General features: G+C 34.9%; 1 protein-coding gene across 1 annotated transcript in view; it reads right to left on the bottom strand.

Annotated features, from left to right (window-relative positions):
• The window catches only part of Dock3 (dedicator of cytokinesis 3), a 656,066-nt gene that overhangs the window by 151,380 nt on the left and 490,853 nt on the right, over positions 1 to 13,833 (bottom strand). The window lies entirely within an intron of this gene.

Raw genomic sequence — 13,833 nt, 5'->3', positions numbered from 1 at the left:
AAATTAAATAACACTCCTCCTAAAATAACCAATGGGTGAAATAATAAATCAAAAGGAAAACTGGACCAGGTATGGGGGTGCATGCCTATAATCTCAGTTACTGGGGAGGCTAACGGAAGAGAATTTATTTGAGTCCAGGGGCAACACAGTGAGACTCAAAACAACAATGAAACATAAAACAAAAAGAAATAAGAATAAACCTTGTAACAAATGAAAATGGAAACAAAACCAACCCAAACTTATGGGAAGTAGCAAAAGCACTTCTAAGGGGGAAGTTTATAGCAATAAGTTTCTACATGAAAAAAAAAGATTCCAAACAAATTAGTTATGTGTCAAGTAATTAGAAAAAGAAAAACAAACTAAGTCCAAAGTTAGGAAAGTGGGAAAATAATAAAATCAGAGAAAACAAAAAATGTAAATTAAAAAGCCAAAAGAAACATCAACATAACTAAGAGTTGGTTCTTTGAAAAGAATCAGCAAAATTAACAAGCTAATGGGGAGGGGGTACAGCAAAGAATAAGAGGGAGAAAGGACTCAAATAAATAAAATCATAAATAAGAGCTATTAGGAAAAATAAGAGATATTACAATTTATATCACAGGAATACAAAAGATCAAAAAAGACTACCATGAATAATTATATTAAAAACATTGGATAATCTAAAAAAATTGACAAATCTCTAGACACATACAACTCGCAAGTCTGAATCATGAAGAACTAAAAATCTGAATAGACCAATAATGAGTAAGGTGATTGAAGCAGTAATATAAAATACCCTAGTGAAGAAAATCCCAGTACCAGAAGACTTAATGGGGAAAGTAATTTGAACATTTGAAGATAATTAATATAAATTCTTCTCAAATGGGGGGGGATAGAGAGAGAGAGAGAGAGAGAGAGAGAGAGAGAGAGAGAGAGAAAAGAAGAAAAAGGAGGGAGGAGGAGGAGGAGGAGGAAGAGGAGGAGATGCTTCTAAACCCTTTTTACAAGGCCAGCATTAACCTGATTCCAAAGTTAGACAGGCATACAAGAAAAGAAAATCACAGGCCAATATCTATGATAAACATATAGATGCAAAAAATCCTTAACCAAATTCTTGCAAACAGAATGCAATAGCACATTATGAAGATCACAACCATGATCAAGTGGGATTTGTCTCTGAGATACAAGGAGAGTTAAACATAAGCAAATTAATAAATGTAATATCCCACATCAACACAATTCTGAATAAAAAAACATATGATCATCTCAATAGAAGCAGAAAAGTGACAAAATTCAATATCCTTTCGTGATAAAAACTCTCAACAAATTAGGTACAAAAGTAATGTACACAAAATTATAAAGACTATACCTGCCAAACTCACAGTCAATATCATATTTAATTATGAAAAGCTGAAAGGTTGTCCTTTAGATCATAAAACAGACAAGTGACAGTCCATTTTGTGTTGATGCAACAAAATACCTTGGTCTGGTACTTTATAAAAACAGAGGTTTATTTAGCCCAAAGTTCTGGAAATTCAAGAGCATAGTGTCTGTATCTGCTTGGCTATGAATAGACCTTCTGGCTATATCACAAGATGGCAGATATCATCACGATGGGAGTGTATATAACAGGGAAAAATCACTTGGCAAAACAGAAAATCAGAGATTCAGTGGTCAAGCTTATTATTTTCATAATAACATAGTCTCTCTGGGAACTAAGCAGGAACTCTTGAGAACCATATTAATCACTTGTGAGGGTGATACCCCCAGTGACCTAATTACTTTCCATTAGGCCACACCTCTTAAAGGCTCTGTCATTGCTCAACATTGACACAATGGGGATCAAACTTCCAGAACTTAAACCTTTGAGAGACACACTAAAACCACATACAAATCATAGTAACAGTGACGCTCACTCTTAGCTCTTCTATTCAATATAGTACTAGAAGTCCTAGCTAGAGAAAGTAGGCAAGGCAAAAATAACAAACACCCAAACCAGAAAGGAGGAGGCTGAATTATTCACATTTGCATACAACAGATCTTACATACAAAAACCGATAAAAATTCCTCAAAAAATTGTTAAAATAAGCAGATTAAGTAAGGTTGCAAGAAACAAAATCAACATAAAAAATCAGTTGTGTTTCTATACATTAACAATAAACTACCTAAAAAAGAAATTAAGAAAATAGACTCACCTGAAATAACATTAAAAAAGAATAAAATAGTCGGTAAATAAATTTAACTAAGCAAATGAAGACTCTGATTATTAAAAACTATTAAAAAACTATAAAACATTGATGAAACTTTATAAATTAATTAAAAGAAGTTAGCCTATTTTCATATATTGGAAGAATTAATATAATCAAAATGGCCATACACTATGCAAATCAATCTATGGAATTAATAAGATCACTATCAAAATTCCAACGATGGCATTCCTCATACAAATGGAAAAAGCATGAAATTCATCTGGAAAAATAAGAGACCCAGCATAGCTAATGTAATCCCTAGCAGGAAGAGCAAAGCAGGCGGCATCGCTATACCAGATGTTAAACTATACTACAGAGCAATAGTAACAAAAACAGTGTGGTATTGGCACCAAAACAGACTGGTAGACCAATGGTATAAAATAGAGGACACAGAGACTAACCCACAAAATTAAAATTATCTTATATTAGACAAGATGCCAAAAAATATGCATTGGAGAAAAGATAGCCTCTTTAAAAAATGGTGCTGAGAAAACTAAAAATCCATATGCAACAAAATGAAATTAAACCCATATCTTTCACATGCACAAAACTCAACTCAAGGACCTGGGAATTAAACCAGAGACTCTGTGTCTAATAGAAGAAAAAGTAGGCCCTAATCTTCATCATGAGGGATTAGGTCCCAACTTCCTTATAAGACTCCTATAGCACAAGAATTAAAACCAAGAATCAATAAATGGGATGGACTCAAACTAAAAAGTTTCTTCTTAGCAAAAGAAACAGTCAGTGAGGTGAACAGAGAGCCTACATCTTGGGAGCAAATTCTTACCCCTCACACATCAGATAGAGCACTAATCTCTAGGGTGTATAAAGAACTCAAAAAGCTAAACACCAAAAAAAAAAAAAACAACAAATAACCCAATCAATAAATGGGCCAAGGACCTGAACAGACACTTCTCAGAAGAGGATATTCAATCAATCAACAAATATATGAAAAAATGTTCATCATCTCTAGCAATCAGAGAAATGCAAATCAAAACTACTCTAAGATACCATCTCACTCCAGTCAAAATGGCGGCCATTTGTTGTCGAGGATGTGGGGGAAAAGGCACACTCATACATTGCTTGTGGTACTGAAAATTGGTGCAGCCAATATGGAAACAGTATGAAGATTCCTTTGAAAACTGGGAACAAAACCACCATGTGACCCAGCTATTCCTCTCCTTGGTCTATACCAAAGGACTTAAAACCAGCATACTACAGGGACACAGCCATATCAATGTTTATTAGCAGCACAATTCACAATATCTAAACTGTGGAACCAACCTAAATGCCCTTCAGTAGATGAATGGGTTAAAAAATGTGGCATATATACATAATGGAATATTACTCAGCAATAAAAGAGAATAAAATAATGGCATTTTCAGGTAAATGGATAGTGTTGGAGAAGATAATGCTAAGTGAAGTTAGCCAATCCCCAAAACCCAAATGCCAAATGTTTTCTCTGATATAAGGTGACTAACTCATAGTGTAGTAGGGAGAGGAAGCATGGGAGGAATAGAGTAACTCTAGATAGGGGAGAGGGGTGGGTGGGAAGGGGAGGGGACAGGGGTTAGCAATGATGGTGGAATGTGATGGACATCATATCCAAAGTACATGTATGAAGACATGAATTGGTGTGAACATACATTATATACAAAACAGAGATATGAAAAATTGTGTTCTATATGTGTATTAGAAATTGTGATGCATTCTGCTGTCATGTATTTACAAAATAAAAGCAATTAAAATAAATTCCAATGGCATTTTTCACAGAAATAGAAAAACAATTGTAAAATTCATATGGAACCACAAAAGACTCTGAATAATCAAGTCAATCTTAAAAAGGAATAATAAATCTGGAAACATCAAAGTTCTTGATTTCATTATACTGTAAAATTAAATAATAATCCCAGCTGTATGGTACTACCATAAAAATAGAAACATAGACCAATGGGACAGAAAAATAAGCCCATACATTTTCAGTCAGCTAATATTTGACTGGGAACATACAATAGGAAAAGGATAATCTTTTTAATAATTGACTATGGTAAAACAAGATATTCACATGTGAATTCTTATCTGATACCATACACAAAAACTAACTTAAAATGAATTAAAGAATTAAATGTGGGCTGGGGTTTTCGCTCAGTGGTACAGTGCTCACCTAGCATGTGTGAGGCCCGGGGTTCAATCTTCAGTACCACATGTAAATAAACAAAACAAAGGTATTGTGTCCACCTACAATTAAAAAAATATTTTTTTAAAAGAATTAAATGCACGAGTTGAAACCTAGGTGAAAACAGGGATAAAGCTTTTTGCCATTAGTCTTGGCAATTAGTTTTTGGAAACAAAGGCACAGACAATAAAAGCAAAAATAAATTTTATCAAACTGAAAATCTTCTACACCGCAAAAGAAATAATCAACATAATAAAAAGTCAACCTGTGGAATGTGAGAAAATATCTGCAAACCATATATTTAATAAGCAGTTAATATCCAAATATATAGGAACTCATACAACTGAACAGCAAAATTATCATCATCATTAAAATTAGGGAGTAAAGAATCCTAATGGATCTATTTCCAAAGAAAATATACAAATGGCCAACAGGTATATGAAAAGGTGCTCACATCACTAATCATTATGGAAATGCAAATCAAAACCACAATGAGAAATCACTTCATACTTGTTAAGAGGTCTATAATCAAAAGACAAGAAATAACAAGTGTTGGTAAGAATGTGGAGAAAAGGGAACCTTTGAACTGTTGGTAATATTAATTGGTGTGGCTATTATGGAAAACATTTCAGAGGTTCATCAAACATTAAAAAATAGAGTTAATGTATGATTCAGCAAGCCTTACTTTGGAATTTATATCCAAATAAGCTGATATTAATATCTTGAAGAGATATCTGTATTCTTATGTTCAATGCAACATTATTCATACTAACCAAGATATAGAAACATCCTAACTGTCCATTGATAGATGAATGGACAAACAAAATTTTACCTACACAAACACACAAATACACACACACAAAATATTATATTATCCCGTCATAATAAACTAGAAAATTCTGCCATTTGTGACAACATGGATGAACCTGGCGGGACATTAATAAAATAAGCCAGATTTAAAAGACAAATGTTGCATGATGTCACTTCTTTGTGGAGTCCAAAAAAATGTCAAATTCATAGAAGCAAGTAGAATGGTTGTTGCCAGGACAGGGAGAGTGGAAAAAAGGAGCAAATGGGAACATGTTGATCAACAGATACAAACTTTCAGTTAAAAGATAAATAACTTGGGGCTGGGGTTGTGACTCAGTGGTGAGTGCTTGCCTAGTATGGGCACTAGGTTCAATCCTCAGCACCACATAAATATAAAATAAAGATATTGTGTCCACCTAAAACTAAAAAATAAATATATATTTTTAAAAAGATAAATAATTTCTGGGGATATAACATATAACATGATGGCTATGTTTAACAATACTGAATTGCATCTTGAAATCTGCTGAGATAGTAGATCTTAAGCATTCTCTCGACACACAAAAAAAGGGTAATTATGTGAGGTGATGAATATGTTAATTAGCTTGTTTGTGGTAATAGTTTGGTAATACATATGTACATCAAATTATCACATTTGTCAATTACTGTTTAATAAGGCTTGGGGGAAAAAAGAGAGTGGCCCAATGGATCTTTACACATTTAAGAAGAAGCTTCCATCTAAAAATGGTTTCTAAATAAGGACCTTCAATTTAAAGTAGTTTCATGGATATGGTAATTATGAATCACAGAACTCAAAGACAGTGTTCTGAGAAAATGTTTGTAGGCCTAGTGTCTACACTACATATTAGGAGAGTTTCTGCTCAGTCATCACTCAGAGAAGAGGCTGCCACCGGGTATTTCTGTTACTAAACTCTTTCATGTTATGGGACACATCTTAGCTGTGTATTACTATAAAAAAACTCATAAAAAGAAAAAGGATTATTTTGGTTCACAGTTTTGAAGGTTTCAGCCAATTACAGCCTTGTTGCTTTGAGTGAGGCAGTACACTATACAGCTCAGTCCACAATGGAGCAGAATCACTTATTTCATGTCCAGGAAGCAAAAAAAAAAAAAAAAAAAAAAGAAAAGAAAAAAGTCAGGGTCCCAGCTTTAAGAAGTGGGGCCTATTGGTCATTGGGGCATGACCAATAGGCCCCACCTCTACTAAAGTTGGCCCAACAGAATCAATCTGAGGATACAGTCTTTAATATGTGAGCCTTTGGGGGACATTCCAGATCCAAACTATAGCAGGCATTCACTGAGTCCTTTCATTGTAAACATTACAATACTGTTTGGGTAAGTTACATTAGTCTGAAATGACCTTGATTAATGCTTATAATGTTACCCAACAGAGCTGGCTTAAAATTTTTTAAAAAGAGCAAAGTTATGCAGAATTAGTAATCATGCCTGGGATATGATTACCAAATCGAAGTATTGAAGGTTATTTTAAGAATCACCGTAAAAGCAGAAAAGTGAATTACTGCATAATGAGTTCACATACATGAATTTATTATAACAAATGAAAATAACAACTATTAAGCAACTAAATAGTTGTACCTCAAAATGAATTTCTGATGGGAAAGCATCATCAAGAATTCAAAGAGTAATGCATCAAAACTGGCCTTATGAAATTGAAAATAATGTGCCTTGGAAAACAATGCCAGTTGACTCAGAAAGTGGCTTTAGTAATAACAAGGCAGACATAATGGAATGACTGCATGTGATGAATTTGAATATTATTTTCATAAAATTCGAGTGTGGGGAATAAATAATTCTCAATTTTACATAGTATGTGATTGTCTACATAATCTATAATAACAAACCCAGTTGTCAAAAGTTATAAAAGATTTATTTCTATTTTCTGTAAAATATTAGGATTTCTATTTGGCCTGGCCATATTTTGATGCTTTAAACTTACTTGGAATGCCTGTCCATGCCTTGAACTCACCCATGATAACAATCCTCTCTAAAACCTTAAATTCTGGCTTTCCCTTACCAGATAACAACCCTCTCTGAAACCCTAATGGCGCCTCACAAATTCTAATGTTGGGATCTAAATTTACTCCCTAAGTGCTGAACCATTTAGACCACTAATCTATTACCTGCCTTTCTATTAAGCTTGTCAAAATTATGTTATCTGTAAGTTCTCAAGACACCCCCTTTTGCAACTTTCTGTGCTATAAAGCTTTGCTCCTAGAGAGCTGGAGTACTGTCTTCTATCCCACGGATTTTGGGAAAGGGACAGTCCTGGATAGTCGGAATTACAAGCTTGCTTTAATTTGATTTAAAATTGGAGTCGGTGGTCTTTTCTTTGCATCATGGTTTAACAATAATACATATTTTCTATAACATGATAAAATATATCATAACCAAAATTATAAATTTAATATTATAAGCCTTTGTTTATTTATTATTTCATTAAAATTGGTCTAAAATGTTTACTTGGACTTTTTTCATTGTGAAATTGAACAGTGGTTATCACATATTCAGAACCATTCTGTATGTTGTCACATGCATTTATAGATATCTACTCCCTCCAATGTTCACTTTAGCTCCTGGCACTCTTCTGTCCAAAGCTCCAGGGACAATATACCCTGCTCCTGCTCATGACCCTTTGTCCTCTGGCCAACAAGAATTATATGAGGAGATCCAAGATGGCGGGCTAGAGGGAGGCTGCATTCTGTGTCACTCTGTGACCTCAGATTCAAGTAGTGGGAATACTGTTTCTCTGTGAGTTATTAGAGGACTCCAGACTGCTGATCCTGTGTAGGAATCCTGGCCACTATGCTTGTGCAGGTCCCCAGACCTCAGCATCAGCACAGGACTCCCAGCCGCTTGCCCATGCAGGAACTCTGGTTGGCATGCCTGCACAGGACCCCTGGCATCAGTGCCCAAGCAGGACCCCTGGCCACCCACCCATGCAGGAATCCTGGCCACTGCTCCCACACAGGATCCCTGGCTGCTGCCCACACCTGGACCTCTGGCTGCCACTCCCCTGTGAACCCCCATCTATCAACTCGGGGCTTCCCTGGTTGCCTCCATCTTGGAATACTGCAACCACTGTCACAGTCCCATACACACAGTAGCCTGCACTTAGAAACACAGGAGAGGGTTTAGAGACAGCTGATAGCCACAACATTGCACGCCACAAAGCTGCATCACTGAATATACCACCCAGCCCAAACCAACCTGATGTTCCATCTCTGAAAGCAGCCGCTTCCATCTTGGGACACCTTTGTGTCACCATCTGTGTCACTTAGGTGGGGCAACTCCTAGCTTGAGACACCAGCTGGGGCCTAGAAGCAATATCAAGGTACCTACAGTCCCCAACTCCCCCAGTAAGTGCTATACCCTACCTCCAGGAGCTCCACCCCCCAAGATTAACCCTTCTACCCTAATAACCTTCACCATCCTGAGGGCAGAGATACCAACTAACAACAGACAAGCCCACCTAGCAGATGAGAAGGAAAGGAGAAAAGATACTGAACTCCAACAAAAATAATCCTTGCATTTTTCTTCCAGATTTTTTTTCTTGATTTAAGGGCTGTGTATTGTTTGTTTTGGGATCTGTTAATTTTGTTCTCCCCATTAAAGGAGAATTGTTGTAACCCTACAGGACCACTATAAGCCTATAGGGTAAAAACTGTGACACTCTGGATCCACATTGGTAGAAGGGAAGACACATGCACAACATGAAAAGGGATGAAAGTGCCCCAAACAAACTAAGATACCACAATATTAAATACATGGCCAGCACAAATGAAGAAATGACAGAGAAGGAGTTTAGAATGTACATAATTAAAATATTTTGTGAATTAAAGGATGATATAAGAGAGCAAATACAGGTAGCAAAAGATCATTTTGATAAAGAGATACATAGGCAAATACAGGAAGCAAAAGATTACTTTAATAAGGAGATAGAGATTCTGAACAAACAAACAAACAAACAGAAATCCTTGAAATGAAAGAAACAACCAAATTAAAAGCTCAACTGAAAGCATCATCAATAGACTAGACCACTTGGAAGACAGGACCTCAGACAATGAAGACAAAATATATAATCTTAAAAATAAAGTTGACTACACAGTGAAAATGGTAAGAAACCATGAGAAGAACATTCAAGAATTATGGGATAGAATAAAAAGATCAAATTTAGGAAATATTGTGATAGAAGAAGGCATAAAGTTATAAACCAAAGGAATGAACAATATAATTAATAAAATAATATCGGAAAATTTTCCAAACATGAAGAATGAATTAGAAAATAAAACACAAGAGGCTTACAGGACATCAAATATACAAACCCACAACAGAACCACACCAAGGCACATTATAATAAAAATGCCTAGCATACAGACTAAGGAGATAATTTAAAAGCCACAATAGAAAAGAATCAGATTACATACAGGGGGAAACCAATTAGGATAACAAAAAATCTTACATACAGCAAAATTAAGCTTTAGATTTGATGATGAAATAATAAACTTCCATGATAAATAAAAGAATTTACTACTAGAAAGCCTGCACTACAGAACATTCTCTGCAAAATATTCCAGGAGGAGGAAATGAAAATTAACACTGAAAACCAGCAAAGGGAGGCATTACACTAAAGGAAAAACCAATCAAAGGAGAAATACCAAAAATAAACAAAAATGACAGGACTACAAATCATCCCTCAATAATAACCCTGATTATTAATGACCTAAACTCACCAATCAAAAGACACAGACTGGCAGATTCGATAAACACACACACACACACACACACACACACACACACACACACACACAACAATATGCTTCCTTCAAGAGACTCATCTCATAAGAAAATATATCCACAGACTGAAGGTGAAAGGTTTGGAAAAAAAATACCACTCACATGGACTGCAGAAACAAGCAGGGGTTTCCAGCCTCATATAAAATAAAGTACACTTCAAGGAAAGTTAATCAAAAGGGATAAAGAAGGATATTACATACGACTTAAGGGAACCATACATCAAAAAGACATAACAATTATAAATATATATGCCCCAAACATATATGGAGCATCTACATTCATCAAACAAGCTCTTCTCAATTTCAAGAGTTAAACAGACCACAATACAATAATACTGGGTAACTTTAACAAACCACTTCACCACTGGATAGATCTTTCAAACAAAAGCTAAATAAAGAAATTATAGAACTCAATAATACAATCAATAACTTAGATTTAATAGACATACATAGAATATTTGATCCATCAATGAGCAAATACACTTTCATCTCAGCAGCACATGGTTCCTTCTCTAAAATAGACCATATATATTATGCCACAAAGCAACTCTTAGAAAATACAAAAAAGTAGAGATACTACCCTGCATTCTATCACATAATAATTGAATGAAATTAGAAATCTATGATAAAATAAAAAATAGAAGCTACTCCAACACATGAAGACAAAATAATATGCTATTGAATGAACAATGGATTATAGAGGCATCAAAGAGGGGATTAAAAAATTCTTACAGGTAAATGAGAACATTGATACAACAATCAAAATCTCTGGGACACTTCCAACTTAGTACTAAGAGGAAAGTTCATTGCATGGAGTTCATTCCTTAGAATAAGAAAAAAAAATGACCTAACATTACATCTCAAACTCTAGAAAAAAGAACAAATCAACACGAAAGCAGTAGAAGACAGGAAGTAATTAAAATCAGGGCTGGAATCAATGAAATTGAAACAAAAGAAACAATTTACAAAATTGACAAAACAAAAAGTTGGGATTTGAAAACATAAATAAAATTGAAAAACCTTCAGCCATGCTAATGAAGAGAAAGAGAGAGAAAACTCATTACTAACATACATGATGAAAAAGCTAATATCACAACAGACACTACAGAAATAAGAAGATAATTAGAAATTATTTTGAAAACTTGTACTCCAATAAAATAGAAAATATCAAAGGCATTTACAAATTCCTAGAGTCACATGATTTGCCCAAATTGAATCAGGATGATATACACAATTTTAACAGATCAATTTTAAGTGACGAAATAGAAGAAGCCATCAGAAGCCTACCAACCAAAAAAAGCCCAGGACCGGATGAATATACAACCAAGTTCCACAAGCCCTTTAAACTAATATCAATACTCTTCAATTTATTTCAGGAAATAGAAAAAGAGGCAGTACTTCCAAACTCATTCTATGAGGCCACTATCACCCTGATTCCACAAGCAGTCAAGGACACTTCAAAGAAAGAAAACTTCAGACTAAAATCTCTACTGAACATACATGTAAAAATTCTAAATAAAATTCTGGCAAATCAAATATTTTATCCTTGCAAAATCCTGTCAAAGAAAGGCTAAAGCATTATCAATAACAATTAGTAAACCCTTTAAGCTTCAAATTCAATGTAGTCAACAAACGTATCTCCTGGAACTTATTGGAAAGTACTACTCCTGAGGGCTGGATTCAACTGTGCTGATATGGATTTAAATTACTAGTCCAAAGAGAATTCCACACTGTAAACAAAGTCAATTTCACAAACATATATTTGGGAGTATGTTTGAAAATCTGTTAACATTTTCAAGTGGAAAAAGTATCCTACATTTCAATTCTATAGTTCTTCAAAAGAAAAAAATTTAAAGGCTATTATTTCTACAAACATATCTTTCTTTGGCTTTTAGAATGAGGGACTAAGAAAATGCTATCCATGAATCCCACTTCTTACAAAGTGAGACACTGGTACTGAAACCTGTTTAGAAGCAATTAGGCAAATTAAGCCTGACAGCATGACTTCAGAAGGGTTGCTATGTAAGTCCCCATCTGCAATGAGAATTTGCATTGAAGCAAGGAACAGCTGATATATTTTAAAGAGATACAATTCTTAGCCCAGCTACTGGAGAAGCCAAGGCAGGGGGAATTGCAGTTTAACTTAGAAAGACTGTCTCAAAATTAAAAATTAGGGCTGGGAATGGAGGTCAGTGGTAGAACACTTTGCCTAGTATGCATAGACAAGTGCTTGATGTTTTGATCTTCTGTGTTTGATCTTCAGAACTAAAAAAAAAAAAATTAAAACAAGTCTGGGGTGCTCTCCATAAATCTCCTTTTCCTTAGATGGAATACATTGGAGTAAGATGATAATAATGATTTCAGATTTCTGTTTAGTCTTTTCAAAGGGAGGAAGGCATATGATGAAGTAGGTCTGCCTCCCGCCAATAAAGAAACTCAGGATATGGAGAAGGTCTGTGACTGATGAATGGAAGCAGGACAAAAATGGCTAAATTTTTCTTTGTATGTTGCTATTTCAAAATAAGATCCTCACCCCACAAAGTATACAGCTTTTAACAAAACTTAGCTGAAGGAAAAATAGGTAATGAGGATATTTTGGGCTTTTATTTTGAAATTAATCAAATGAGATTGATTATACAAAGTTCCAGTTTAAGTGTAATTATCATTTTAGGTTGGAGTTGGGCAGAACAACAGACAATGAAGAAAAATCTACAATATTATGGTAAAGATATATTTACATGGTGATTGGCAATATTTGTCTTAATATGGAAAAGTGATATTAGGTTAAAACTAAAAAAGAAGACAAACATTTAAAAAATTCTCAGGAACATATTTGTTTAAAAAACTCATTAAACGCACCACTGATCTTTCTTTTTTATTACTCTTATTTGTATCTAAATCTCTATTTTTTAAAAAAGGCAGACTGGGCTGGGGATGTGGCTCAAGCGGTAGCACGCTCGCCTGGCATGCGTATGGCCCAGGTTCGATCCTCAGCACCACATACAAACAAAGATGTTGTGTCCACCAAAAACTAAAAAATAAATATTAAAAAATTCTCTCTCTAAAAAAAAAATAAAATAAAAAAGGCAGACTACATGCCTGGAATCTGTTTCTCCTCTTTACTTTCCTTTTTCTATTGCTAACCAAGAATGATCAGGAAGGGGCTGGAGACATAGCTCAGTGGTAGAGTGCCTGTCTAGCATGTGAGAGTTCCTGGGGGAAGTAGGAGGGGGGTGAGGTGGTGGAAAACTCATGAGGAGACAGACTGCTTCTATAAGGCAGAACTAATTCTATGTCTGGCTGGATATGACTTAGATATGTGTGGTGGCAGAAATAATGAGCAAGATCTCTACTCCTCAGAAAAACTGACTCTTTTTCAAAGACAGGGCAAACTGGCCCATGATCATTCTTTAAAGCCATCTGAATCACTGACCAGATCAGTTACAAACTGAAGGGCAGAAGACTCTTTTATATCCAAGACATTTGAAAAGTTATACTGTTAGTTCTTCTGCAAATATGTGTGTGTATATATATATATATATATATATATATATATATATATATATATATATATATATATTTCATTCATTCTGGAGAGAAAGTGAATATGTAGAGAGAACAGGAAACGTGTACAATCAGAATTCCACTCTAGGTAGAAGTTTCCAAATTCAGCTATTTCAGAATCACCTGGGATGCTTATTTTAAAAGATGGCTGGGCCCCACCCCAAACTGTAGATTAAAATCTTTGCATTTAAAAAACCTCCCTACCCTAAATCCTGGTGAT

Source organism: Urocitellus parryii, chromosome 2, assembly GCF_045843805.1.
Source record: "Urocitellus parryii isolate mUroPar1 chromosome 2, mUroPar1.hap1, whole genome shotgun sequence".
Lineage (NCBI taxonomy): Eukaryota > Metazoa > Chordata > Mammalia > Rodentia > Sciuridae > Urocitellus > Urocitellus parryii.
This window is presented reverse-complemented; position numbering and strand designations above follow the sequence as displayed.